Source organism: Dendrobium catenatum, unplaced genomic scaffold, assembly GCF_001605985.2.
Source record: "Dendrobium catenatum unplaced genomic scaffold, ASM160598v2 fragScaff_scaffold_360, whole genome shotgun sequence".
In the NCBI taxonomy this organism is placed as follows: domain Eukaryota; kingdom Viridiplantae; phylum Streptophyta; class Magnoliopsida; order Asparagales; family Orchidaceae; genus Dendrobium; species Dendrobium catenatum.
The window spans coordinates 395,628-410,025 of record NW_021318822.1 but is presented as its reverse complement, the minus strand read 5'-3'; positions in this window follow the sequence as shown (position 1 = coordinate 410,025).

Below are 14,398 nucleotides of genomic sequence, written 5' to 3'. Positions count from 1 at the left end.
TATAGCCATCTTAATCCTATAATAAGATTTGAAGATGCATATTTTATAATTTTAACTATAGAGATTACTCATAATGATATTAGAGCTTTCCACTTTCTTAAATACTTTAAGCTTTATCAATGAGTTCTCTAACTCCATTTGTTAAATACAAGTTAGTGGGGTTGTGTATCATCCATTAAAAAATTTGGTTTCAACCTGATTTGATGACAAAAACTACAATATTGGTTATTAAATCAAATAAGCTCTTAAAATGAAACACGTCACATAAAAAATACTGAAGAAATACATTTATTTCACAAAAAAGTATATTTAAACTAAGAATTGAAAAGTAATTAATTAAAAAAATAATATTTGTGAAGTATATATTTAAAAATGAATTATTAAGGTTTATGTCAATAAATGATATTATATGACCAATGATAATGATAATGTGCTTGATATTATGTATATTAAATTCATTATGCATGTGCCTAAGTAAGCAAATGCAAGAATATATATTATTATATGCAAAAAATAGAGATAAATTAGATCTGAGCATGGATAAGAGTATTTTAAAAATTCTTTTATAAGTAGGTTTTTATTTTGGATAAAAAAATATGAATCATAAAAAATAAAGATTAATGTTTATCTTAATAAGTGATATCGTACAACAATTGATAATGATAATGTGCATGATATCAAGTACATTAAATTTATTATGCATGTGCCTATTTGAATGAAGCTGGAATACATTAGTGTTAAAAAAAGCTATTAATAATAATAAATTTAAGTAGGGGTATCAAAATGGGTCGAACGGATTGGGTTCGACCCGGAATTAATCAAACTCAAATCGAAGTAATATGAAGTCGACTTGTTAAATAAATTGGTCAACAACACCAACCCAAACCTGACATGTTAACTCATTTTGATGAATTTTTTTTTTACAACTTATTAACTATAAAATTTATGATATTTGATAAAAAATAATAAAAATTTAAACTCACAATTAAAAAAATTAAGCAAGTAATATGTTAAACAGGATAATTTTTTTGTCAAGGATGGATTCTTGGGTCAACCATAGCCTTACCTATTTAATAAACGGGTCAAAAAGTCTAACCCAAACCAGTCCCAATTATTTAACGAGTCAACTCGAATCCGAATTTATCAGGTTGGGTCAATATTTGACACCCCTAAATAAATTTAAGTGATGCATGAGAGAGCGACAGACCACGTGCTACCTTTATTTTTTTTGTCTTAATCTAAAATAAATACATGTAATAACAAACCCATGTTATTTGATATTTCAAATGATAAAAGACTCATTTATGATTAATTTATGTGAATTCTTGACTTTGTCACTTAACAAGGGAGAGTAGGTCCTCCTTCATGTGGGTATAATTAATTAATGCTTATTATATACTTTTTAGAGTTTATTAACTGATATATTATATTTAAATTAATTTAGTATTTAAAAAATATTTTAAAAAAGGAGAGTATGCCCACCCAAGGCTATAAATTGGTCTATCCAAACTTCATTTAAAAAGTTTTTTTTTTTGGGTTGAATTGGTTTGGAGAACCCAATTTGGCTCCATATGATTAGCCAAACCTACTCAATGCCCGCCTCTGTTATATAAGATTCAATCATGTAATGCTTTATCTTATGATGTGGTGTGGGAGACAAGATGTGAACAAAATTAATGCTGTACTAAAATGTCAACCCAAACCTTGAAATCTTGAAAGATAACCAGAAGTCTCAACCAGATAAAATGTGAACTAAAGGACTTTGCCATTGGAGTAGCTTTCAGCACTGGTCCATTTATCGAATCCATAAGGGAGACAAATCTGGGCGAGGTATTGATGGATCTACTGCTTCAAACCGTTCGGATAATGACTTGGTAGTTTAATTGATTCGATTTAGTGAAAACGTTAGCCTCATTAATGATTTTTTAATGACTCTAAATATAAGTAGAACTGATATTTGAATTTATTTAAATTTTTTGTTTATTTTTCTTAAGATTTTTATTTATTTAGTAAAAGTCAAAATATAAAGAAAGTAAATTTTAAATATTGTATTTTATTTATTTTTAAATATTTAATTTTTTTTTTAAATAATTATGTAAACTATCATTATATTTTTATTTATATAAATAAATATTATCATTTTTTTATTCATAATATGGGCATGCGTCAAGTCTTATCCAAAGAATATTATTGTGACAAATTTCTTACTATTTTTATATTAAAAAGTTGCTTTAGAGCTATCCCACATAAAGGCTAAAACTTTAAACTTCAATACCTCATTTTGTTTTTCCTTCGGTTATTAAAATACTGCATTTAGGAAGGGCAAAAGGTAGTCATAAATAAATTCAATATGTCAATAAAAGGAAAAATATAGAGCTATGCAAATGAATGATCAAGCTTATCCCATAAACTCTCCATCTCCAATTAGCCTCATAAATGAATTAGACTTCCTGCTTTACTTTTACACATCAATTTTGACATTTGATATATAATACGCAACTTGGTGAATAAATGCGCATAATTTATTGGTAAACATAGCACTCCTTTCCTTTTATTTATCATTGCAAGAACTTCACATCATATACACCCTTAGTAAAGAATTTTTATTACGTCCGGTGTCCGAATTCGTCCGGACACCAATCCAGATTAGCTTAATTCTTAACAACGGTTATCAAAACCCAAACATGACTTACAAGTCAGTGTAATCGGGTGACGTGGCATGTCTGAATTGGTGTCCGGACGGTCCGGTCACTGGACGTAATAATTACTCCTTAGTAAAAGAGTATTCTCACAAACTCTTAGGTTGAGTGGCCAAATTAAATGATAATTTTATCATATATATTATTGATTTTTTATGTATTTAAACGTAATATGCTCATGATTTTAAAAATAAAATCAAACTGACTGGTTCAACTGGTTAAATTTTGAACCGACTACCCTATCGATTAGCTTAATTCTTAACAACGGTTTCGAATCAAACCGGGCTAAAACTAACCTCCTAGTCTGACAATTTTAAAACCATGAGTAAGGCTGCTACAACCTTATATGCATCTACTCTCACCAATGATGCTACCACCTTGTTTGTTCTATTCACTAAGGTTGTTGAATGGGTACACCTAGAGAATATAGTGCAATTAATAACTGGTAATATTGTGAACTAAAAGAAAGCTGGTGAGATGTAACATAAAAATTTCTATAATCTGTATTGGTCACTTTGTCCAAGACACTGTCTGAATTTGATATTCAAATAGAAGAGCTTGCAAGAAAAACATTAAAGGTGACAATTTTTATTTATAATTATGTATTTATACTTGCATGACTTAGAAAAAGATTAGATTGAAAGGAGATTGTACGACCAAGACCTATAAGATTTGTTACTACCTTCACTACTTTAAGAAGTGTCTATGATCACAAACATGGCTTACAAGCTTTAGTCACAAATAAATTCTACACAGATTCAAAGTTATCAAAACCCACTAAAGAAAAAGTTGCTCTCTATTATTTTAGATATGAACTTTTGGAATGAGAGTCTTGTTATCTAAAAATAACTAGTCCAATGATTATATTTCTCCATATAGTTGATTCAGATGAGAAACTCTCACTAGGGTATTTATATGATGGTATGTACAGTGCACAAAAGGTAATAAAGACCATCTTCAGAAATGTGAAGAAATTATATAAGCATATACCACTATCATTAAGAGAAGATGGAATTCTAAACTTAGGCCAAGCATCCACTCAACTGCATATTTTTTGAATCACCATTTTCAATGTAAAAAAGAAAATTATTGTCATAAGCCAGAAGTTATGCAATGCCTTGTTGAGTAGATTGGGAATACATATATTTGTCCAAAGCCTAAATTTACAAAGAATGAGGTCTGACATTTTCTTGATGCTTTGAAAATATTTGGAAAGCTGATTGATCTAAAAAATGTAACCAAATTTTTTTTTGTTTAATGTTAACTTATACTAATATTTTAATTTTATAAAATTAAAAATTCATTTAGATCTCTTACTTGATATTTTGAAGATGAGTGGTGGAAGATGTTTGGAGCAAGCCCTCCAAACTTGCAAGATTTAGCAATAAGTATTCTCAGTCAAACTTCATCCTCCTTAGGATGCGAGAGAAATTGGAGTGTTTTTAATAAATTCATTTAAAGAGGCACAATCTTTTGGAGTATCAACTGCTCAAGAATTTAGTATATGTTTGATACAATCTCAATTTGAAGAATAGGTACTTTTTTCAAGTATATTTACATAGAATAATATTTTTAATATAAATATGACAATGTACTAACTAAATTAACTCCTTCACTTCTAAGATTTTTGCATAAAAAAAGAAATTTTGATCCTCTCGACTACTCATGTTTTGAGTTGGTTGATTTATGAATCTTTTATAATGAACCAACTCTAGCTAACTCTTAGAAGATTAACCTATAAAATTCTAGAATATTGGCCACTTCCAACAAAAGCAAAGTCTCAGACCATGTCTAAAGTGGTTGCTTGAGATTTAGAGTTCATCATCATAGAGGTGTCAACATACTTGTCTTTTATAAGCACTCGAATAGCCATATTGGCATCCTTTTAACAATGATAAAGAAGATCATATTAGTGAATGCCTTAGTCACCCATAAGCTCTAATCATATTCAAACTTTGCCTTGTGGCATCTCCTTAAACCTACCATCTCAAAAGCAATGACTCACATGAAAAAAAGAGCTAAGGGAAGTGAAAAGTGTCAAAAAGAGAAAACAAGAAGAAACTACCCCTCCCTACAAAGCTAGGGGTATTTATAGTAAATTTGGTAACCCAAAATTTTGGAGGTTTGAGTTAAATCCTCCACCAATGCACCACATGTTACCCATATCTTCATTACTATAGAAAGAAACACTCTCTATTCTTTTACTCTCCATAAGTGAAGTCATCCTCATATGAAGATTATGTGGTCATACATGATTTGCAAATTGAGAAATCACTCCTAGCTTGCAAAACAAAGAGTCTTCCTCCACAACATTCTATAAAGAGTCATCTTTAATTAACTATATAAGGAGTCATCCTTAACTTTTCCATTGAAGAGTTAGACAAAGCTAGTTATTAAAAAGTTATTTTTGAATTGAAAATGTAGAGTCGTACTTAATAAAAATACTAGAGTCAAAAGATAAAGTATTCATAGTACACTAATAATCAAACAAACACCATGAAAAAGAAAAAAATAAAATTAAAGTAAAAAAGACATACAACTAGCCAATAGAATATTTAAAATTTTTTATAAATTAATATTTCCTTTGAATACATTTGATTTATTATTTCCATCATAGGTTGAGCTTATTCATATCCTAACATTAACATATATAAAACATATAATAATAATAAGGAAGGAACCACTCCCCTTTCTATGTAGTGTCATAAGATGAAACTCTCACTAGTTAGAAATTGACTTAATCATGATGACCCTATGTTTAATGCTTTGTAAAGATGCAAAGAAATTGAAATAATTATTTCTTTGGGAAAATTTATATGCCAATTTTTAAATTTTAATTCTGAAATCAAACATTCTAGTAGAAATGATTACTACCTTAGAAGGCATAAATAAAATTTCCTAATGGATTCAAATTCAGAATTGTGAATTCCATAATGAATATCTTAACCCAATTCAAGAAGAAACTACATATGACCTTGAAGGGTCAAAATGATATTCAATCAAATATTTGGGTAGAATAATTAGGATGGGTTTTCATTAATTTCATATTCATAGTCATAATAACAAATGATATATCCTTCAAAGGAAAGAGAATATTATTTATTATCAAGTATTTGAATATGATAATAATGATCATCTTTATTTTTGATTAATTTTCTCAAAGATAATTAATTAAATTTTTAAATTGATCTGGGGTCTTTAAATCTTCTGTGAAAATAAGCCCATGTAGTTAATTACATTGTAGGAATTTTGAGTTTCCTACGAACACTCTCAATTGGATAATGATAGAAATTTTATTTTAAGATTTCAAACAGTGATATGAAGGAGTGAGATTGGAATTTCAATATGGATTGGATCAAATTTTGAACACTTATTTTTGGAAGCCAATGGAGGAGGAGTTGGATGTATTTTGTGTTGAGATTGTTACAACTTAGTTTTTTTGATTGTTGAGATTCATGCAACATGTATGTTCTTGATGATTTCAAATTTTATTTTTTAAATTATAGTTTCTCCTAATATATTATGGATGCATTACTTTTATTGTTTATGTGTACTAATATTTTAGGGAAATCATACTCCTGATTATTGAAGGCTTCATATCAAATTAGATTAAGTTTTATTGTAATTGAAGTCTATACTTTTTCTTTTTATTGAGTCTGAGAGAGTGTGATTGTAATTGAGTAAACGTGTACACACACACTCGGGAGTGCTTAAAATGTAAATTTTTTTAAAACTAATCATACTGTATGATTCATTAGTCATATAGACAATGTCCAGAGTACAAAATTGACGAGTCCTTTTTTGTCCCGATGAATCCCATAGTTTTTTGAACAGATCATACTGTATAATATCCTGTTTGTACAGACGATGTCTAGAGTACAAATTTGAAGGGTCATTTTGTCCCAATGAATCCCAAAGTTTTTTGAATGGATCATACTATACGATTTCCTGTTCGTACAGATGACGTCTAGATTACAAAAATGTAGGGTACCCTTTCATCTCGACGAAGTTGAAAATTTTTCTAATAATTCATATAGTATGAACATGGTTCGTATTGGACAATCATCATGTACAAAAATATTTCATGCATTTTCACATAGGTTTGTATGCAACCATTTTTGGAGGTTGTGAGAGGATGATAGTTCTTTGCTGCACCGGGGATTGATAGAAGAGAGAAAAATTGTAAATGCTTCTTTGTCTTGCTGTGGGAGCTAAAGGAGAGTCACTTTTGATAATAATGCAATACCTAAAAAGGGAGCCTTCAGAGAGTGGATGTAGGTCTTGTTGGACTGAACCACTAATAATCTGTGTATAAATTTATTTTCTGCACTTTAGTATTTGTGGTTGAAAATTTTACTTTTGCAAAAATACACAAATAAGTTTTCTATTAAAAAATTTAAGAATTTTTTTAAATTACCAATTCACCCCCCTTAGGTTAGCCTTGGGACAAATACATTAGTTTAACAACATATAAAGAATTAACAAGTGGTATCAGAACTTTATTTCAAAACTATAAGTTTCTACTTTTTGAAAATGATAATGGCTACTTTTGGAAACCGAAACATACCTGAAGGGTATTCAATCACTAGACCTCCATTATTTATAATATTATTTTCAATTTTTAGAAAATACGTATGCCTACATTTCTTCAATCGCTTGACTATCGCATGTGGATTTTATTTCAAGAATGGTATACTAGACCAACTAGACTTGTAGATGGCATTAGAGTTGAAATAGCTTTTCCTAACTGGACTATAAAAGAATGTTACTTAGCACAATTAAATATAAAATATTTAAATAGTTTCTTTTGTGCACTTAAGTCTGAAGATTACATATGAGTTTCTACATGCAAAAGTGGAAAGGATATTTTGGATAGTCTTTATATTACATACGAAGGGACTAATGAAGTAAAGCAATCTAGATTAAATATCCTGTTATATGATTATGAATTATTTCACATGAAACCCAATGAATCCATTTCTAACATATACACAAGATTCACTCAAATAATCACTTCTTTGCATGTATTAGGTAGGGAACTAACGAATGCTGACATGGTTAATAAAGTACTTCATTATTTTCCATCTGCTTATGATGCTAAAATAACTAATATTATAGAGTGTAAGTATTTAAATATTTATTCTATTGATAATCTCCTTGGATAACTAATTTCTTACGAGCAAGCAGTGACTTAAAGGAAGATTGAAGCAGGAGAACAGCAAAAGGAGAAGAACATAGCATTGAAAGTGGATGACTCGGAGAGTGATCAGTAATAAATTGAGGATGAGGACAACATTGCCTTGATTATAAGAAAATTTAGGAGTTTCCTTAAAAGAAAGCAAAGGAGATGCCAATAGTGTAATAAAGATAAGTTCCAAAAAATTGTTAAGGTTTATAATATTGTGATTTGTTATGAGTGCAAGAAACCTGGATATATAAAAATGGATTGCTCTAACCTTAAATCCATTCCTAGTAAGGAGAAGGTAGAGTAGAAAGCAAATATGAGGAAGGGCAAGAAGAGATTTCAGAGAGCTTTCTGGGCAGACTTTGCTTTGAATTCATTAGAAATAGAAAAAGAAGAAGAAGTCACCAACTTGTCCTTAATGGCCGATAATCTTGATTAGTTAGATCAAGAAGAGGTATGTGACTTAATCTATAATGAATTACTTTTTTTTTTTGAAAGAATTCATACTGCATTTTTTTTATTTTTTATTTTTTATTTTTTTAATTCATACTGATATAGAAAACTCAAGAAAATGCATGCTAGATTGAACTTAGAATTACAAGAGTTATAAAAAGAGCATGAAACCCTTTAGAAAGATCACGCATAGATTGACAACAACCACATGAGCTTATTAGATGAATTTGAGGATTTCAATAAGCAAAATGATCTTCTAAAATCATCCTACATTGAACTAAAAAAGGAATTTAAATCTTTTAAGGATGAATCTGAAAATAGAGAGCACTATTTGAAATATGATATTAATGTGTTAGAAGATGTTAATTCATTTATTAGAGTTAAGGTGAAAGCTCTTGAAGAAAATAAGACTCCCCCTACACATGAAAAATTTACTGATCCTATTTTAGAGGCAAAAATCTTAAAACCTAGGAAGAGACAGATTTATTATCGAAGATTGAAAAACTCTTTTCCAGGAGTTAAGTATTTTACTTGTGGGTTGATTAGATATATTTCATGCACTTATACTTTACATAGAAAAAAATATTTAGTATGAAGACCTAAGATGCATAAAATAAGTCATATCATACATGCATCTAGTTTTAATTTACCAAAAGGAGAACCCAAACTTATTTGGGTTCCTAAGACAAATGTTTGATTGTTTTATAGAATCGCTCTCATACAAGATCTAATGAGAGCATTTGGTACAAAGATAGTAATTACTCAAAACATATGATTGGAGACACTGCATAATTCATATCGTTGGAAGCCCGGAATGGAGGCAAGGTTACACTAGGAGATAATACCACTAGGAAAGTGATTGACACATATATGATCACAAACTTGAATAATTTTTTCATTGAGAATGTTTTACTTGTAAATGACTTAAAGCATAATTTGTTAAGTATTAGCCAGCTATGTGACAAAGGTTATAACATTAAATTTTTTCCCACTAGCTGCATATTAAGTCAAAATAGAATTAATGTACTGCATAGAAATAGGGTAAATAATATTTATATACTAGATTTGAACTGCATTAAAACTCCTAATATTTTTTGTTTAAAAATTTTTTTGATGAATCTTGATTATGGCATAGGAGACTCTATCACACTAGAATAAAAAATCTTAGAAAAATTACCCAAAAGGAACTTATTAGAGATATACCAAAATTAGATTTTACTAAACTTTTTGATGCTTGACAATTAGGAAAATAGTTGAAGTCTTCATTTCATTCCACTAAGGATCTTAGAACTAGCAAACCATTAGAAATAATTCATATGGATCTTTTTGGACTGGTTAGCACTACAAGTAAGGAGGGAAGGTATACATATTTGTGATTATTAATGATTTCTCAAGATTCACATGGGATAAATTTGTATTTCATAAGAGTGAATTGTTTGAGGAATTTAGAAAAATTTTTACTTGGATTTGGAGGAAATTAGGATGTGAAATTTTAACAATTCAAAGGGATCACATTGGTGAATTTGAAAATAAAAAATTTGAGGATTTTTGTAAAGAAAAAAGAATTGATCATAATTTTACTGCACCTAGGACCCCTCAGAAGAATGTGATAGTCAAAAGAAAGAACATAACATTAATTGAAGCTGCTAGAGCCATGTTGACAGAATATTCATTTCCTAAATATTTTTGAGCTGAAGCGATTAGTACAATATATTATATTTTGAATAGGATGGACATTAGATCAAAATTAAATAAAATACCATATGAGCTTCTTAAGGGCAGAACACCTAATTTATCACTTTTACATGTTTTTGAATGTAAGCTGTTCATACATAAAAATGAAAAATATCCTTTTGGAAAATTTGATCCAAAATTAGATGAAGGAATTTTTCTTAGATACTCTAGTGTTAGAAAATCATATAAAGTTTTTAATAAAAAAAAATTTGGTAGTTGAGGAGACCACATATGTCGTATTTGATGAATCTGACATTTTGGAAGAGCCAGGTTTGGAAGAAGATAATTTAGAAAATAACTTTCAAAGCATTGAGAAGATAAACTTGGAAGAAATTTTGGAGAAAGAAAACCCTTTTTCTAGAGAATTGAAATTTTCTAAAAACCACCCTAAGGAATCTATTCTATGTGAACCGAGTGAGGGTGTTAGGACTAGGTTTGGACTTAGCAAAGAGGTTAACCATTCTATCTTTATTTCAATAATATAACCTACAGATATTAATCTAGCACTTTCAGATGAATTTTAGATTTTGGCCATGCAAGAAGAGTTAAATTAGTTTATAAGGAATGGTGTTTGGGAATCGATTGAAAGGCCAAAGAATCAAAGTTTAGTTGGAATTAAGTGGGTATTTAAAAGCAAAATGAATGACTCATGAGTTATTATTAGAAATAAGGCTAGATTGGTGGCTAAGGGGTATAATCAAATTGAATGAGTTAATTTTGAGTAGACTTTTGACCATGTAGTAAGACTTGAAGCAATTAGAGTTTTGTTAGAGGATTTAAATTATTTGAAATGGATGTTAAAAGTACCTTTTTGAATGTAGGGATATAAGAAGATGTTTATGTTCAATAACCTCAATGTTTTGAAAGTTCTAAATTCCTTAATCATGTGTATAAAATGGAAAAGGTATTATATAGATTAAAACAGGCACCTAGGGCTTGGTATTAGAGTTTAACCACTTCTTTATTAGAGAGATCTTTTGTAAAAGGAAGTGTGGACACCACTCTCTTTTTGAAGAAATTAGGAGATAAGATACTCATTATTCAGATATATATTAATGATATCATTTTTGGATCTATAAATAAAATCTTTGTGATGATTTTTCTAAAATAATGGGTAGTGAATTTGAGATGAGCTTAATGGGAGATCTAAGTTATTTTCTTGGCTTTATTATTAAGTAAATTAAGGAGAGAATATTTCTTAGTCAGTCAAAGTATGTTAAGGATATCCTCAAGAAGTATGAAATGGATAATACTAAACTAACAAGTACACCAATGAGTTCCTCAATTTAATTAGAAAAGAACTCAAAGAGAAAATATGTTAATCAAAATAAATTTAGAAAAAATTATTGAATCTTTGCTTTATTTGATAGATAGCAGACTAGATATTATGTTTAGTATTTGTTTGTGTGTTAGATTTCAATCAAATCCAAAAGAATCACATTTGACATCAGTAAAAAGGATTTTGAGATATCTTTTGGGAACTCAAAACTTAGTAAATTGGTATCCTAAGTACAGCTCTTCATTTGAAAAAGTTGATTTCTTTTTTTTAAATTTTATAGGTTATAGGATTGATAGAAAGAGTACATCTAGAACTTATCAATTTATAGGAAACTCTTTAGTTTCTTGGTCCAGTAGAAATTAGAATTCCATAGCTCTATCTACTACTGAAGTTGAATACACTGTTTAGAAAGTTGTGTGGCACAAGTTCTTTCGTTAAAATAATAGTTAATGGATTTAGGATTTTCAATATGTATAATTCAAATTTATTGTGATAATACTAGTGCCATTTGTATTTTAAAGAATCCTATTCAACATTCTAAAACCAAATATATAGACATAAAGCATCATTTTATTAGGGATCATGTAGCCAAAGGAGAAATTGAATTGAATCATGTTTCAACTGGAAATCAACTTGCAAAATTTTTTACCAAACCATTAGCCTTTGATACTTTTAGCACCTTAAGAATAAGGTTAGGTGTGATTAATCATAATGCTTAGATAAAATCTTCTGCAAGCTTGATATATTTTTATGTGTGTTTGATTTTGTTTTTATTCTGTTTATTATTTTAGTTGTGAGTGTTTTCATTTTAGTTTTTGTTTTAAGTGTTTTTCAATTTAGACATTTATCACTTGTGTAAGATTCATTGATTTTGAGAAATTTTTCTAGATTTCATTTTCGAAGTGTTTTATTCGTATTGTATGAAATATTTTTATATAGTATGAATTTTGTAGTATGTCTTTATTTTTTCTCAGAGTTAATAGCAAAAATTTTAGATTTTTATAAATTTTTGTACTGTATAATGTGGCACCAAACATATAAGTTGTACAGACCGGCCACCTTCTTCAATCTCCAACTTGGCACCCGAAAACCTTCAAGATCTCCTTCAAAATCCTTCTATTTTTGTGGACCTTCTCTCTCTTCACCCTAGAAAAATTGATTACTTTTCGGCAAGGGGCTATTCACCTATTCATAAAAAATGTTATAAAAAATCACTCTAAAAGATTAAATTAGGGATAAAACCATCCTCAACAAACCCCTCCAAAGAACTTGCCCGATAGACCTTTTGCCATGAAGGGAAATCACCCTAAGACAATTTGCTTTCTCACAACAATTATTCATAACTGAGAGCACTTACCTTCTATTGGTGCCTCAGATTAAGCTACACATATCACGCATATATAGAATCTATAATCCTATGTATATGGACCAATCATGTCTTAGGCTAGCAAGAATTTCCACCTAGAGGACTCACCTTCACAAACTTGACTTATATGGAAAGTCCCAAATATTTGCCCAATGCATTCCACCTTGATATCTCACCCATGATACTAGCCAAAGAAAGCAGGTGGAACACGTTAGATATAGAGGTTTACTAGTCACTATTACATTTATAAATAAGAGGTGAACCTATTTCAGACTTTTTGTTGCGAGAATATCTCACAAATATATTAGAGATTTTCACTTAGGTTTTGTTTGGGATGGCTTTTGCACTGCTTCTTAAAGCAGCGTTTTAATATTTAATTTTTAATTTTTGTACTAAAAACTTCTTTAAGAAACAATATGAAAGCCATCCTAAACAAAGCCTTAGGCTTCGTTTGGGACGGCTTTTTTACTGCTTCTTAAAACAGTTTTCTAGCATAAAAATTAAAAATTTTATACTAGAAAGCTGCTTTAAGAAGCAGAAAGAAAGTCGTCCCAAACGAAACCTTACTCTCCATACTAACTTTCTCATTGGGTTAAGTAGTAGGGTCATGTATCACCCATGCTAAATATGAATCCAATAACATGATTTGACGTAAAGAACTATTATACATATTCTTCAACAAATCAAATAAGCTCTTAAAATGACACACATTAGTTAAACAAAAATAGACAAAATCCATTTATTTTACAAAAAAGCAGAAAATGTATTTTCAATCCCAGATTTGAAAATAAATTGAATAAACAATAATTATATTTATATAGACACGCATTAATAAGATGCACAAGAATCCAAAAATAAATAAATAACTTTCTTACAAGTAGATTGTATTTTGCATAATGTAATAGTCTCATAAAAAATAAAGATTGCTGCTTATCTCAATAAACGATACTGTCTGACTAATGATACTGACAATGCATTAAATTAATTATGCAAGTGCCTAATTAAAATTTTAATGTCTTAATTAGGATAATTTTCTTCTTTTTAAAACAACTTTTTTCGTACCAAATATTTTTAATTCTAAAAATTTTTGTACTAAGAAAGCTGTTAAAAAAGAAGCCAAAAATTATTTTAAAAAATGGTAAAAAAATATTGTCTCAAATGAAGTATTAGGGTTCATTTGGGACGGCTTTTTTACTGTTTCTTAAATCAATTTTTTAGCATAAAAATTAAAAATTTTGTACTAAAAAGCTTCTTTAAAAAGCAATAAGAAAGCCGCCCCAAACGAAACCTTAAGATTTTCTCATTATGATGTGATGTTGGAGACAAGATGGATACAAAATTAATGCTCGACTAAAATCTCAACCTAAAGTTGAAATCTAGAAGATAACCATAAGACTCAACCAGATAAAATGTGAACTAAAAGAGTTGACAATTGGAGTAGCTTTCTGTAGTGGTCCATTCACCGAATCCATAAACTTTTATTTAGAATAATTAGTTGAAATATGTATATATTTTAATACTATTTAAGTAATCACTATATTTTATATTTAATACAAAATCATGATTCAACCCTGAAATTAATTATGAATGGACATTTAAATTTGAATCTTTTTTTAAATATTTATTATAGAAAAATAATTTAGGATTTTATTTGTTTGATTAAAAATTAAAATATAAAAATA